Source organism: Arachis ipaensis, chromosome B01, assembly GCF_000816755.2.
Source record: "Arachis ipaensis cultivar K30076 chromosome B01, Araip1.1, whole genome shotgun sequence".
Classification (NCBI taxonomy): Eukaryota; Viridiplantae; Streptophyta; class Magnoliopsida; order Fabales; family Fabaceae; genus Arachis; species Arachis ipaensis.
Window position 1 is genome coordinate 48,333,817 of NC_029785.2, and position 857 is coordinate 48,334,673.

Here is an 857-nt window from a genome sequence, read left to right on the forward strand (position 1 = left end):
TGTCTCTTATTTCTATATCAAACTCTTGCAGAAGCAATACCCATCTGATGAGCCTGGGTTTTGAATCCTGCTTTGTGAGTAGATATTTAAGAGCAGCATGGTCTGTATACACAATCACTTTTGATCCTACTAGGTATGATCTGAACTTGTCAATGGCGTAAACCAGTGCAAGTAATTCCTTTTCTGTGGTTGTGTAATTTTTCTGGTCATCATTTAAAACGCGACTGGCATAATAAATGACATGCAGAAGCTTGTCATGCCTCTGTCCCAATACTGCACCAATGGCATGATCACTGGCATCACACATTAGCTCAAATGGTAATGTCCAGTCTGGTGCAGAAATGACTGGTGCTGTGACCAGCTTAGCTTTTAGCGTTTCATACGCCTGCAGGCACTCTGTGTCAAACATAAATGGCGTGTCAGCAGCTAGCAGATTGCTTAGAGGTTTTGCGATTTTTGAAAAATCCTTTATAAACCTCCTATAGAATCCTGCATGCCCCAGAAAGCTTCTGATTGCCTTAACATTGGCAGGTGGTGGTAATTTTTCAATTACCTCTATTTTTGCTTGATCCACCTCTATTCCCTTGTTTGAGATTTTATGCCCAAGAACAATTCCTTCAGTCACCATGAAGTGACACTTTTCCCAGTTTAAAACTAGGTTGGTCTCTTGGCATCTCTTCAGAACAAGTTTCAGGTGATCAAGACAGGAGCTGAATGAGTCTCCATATACTGAGAAGTCATCCATGAAGACTTCCAGAAATTTTTCCACCATATCAGAGAAAATAGAGAGCATGCAACTCTGGAAGGTTGCAGGCACATTACATAGCCCAAATGGCATCCTTCTATAAGCAAAAACT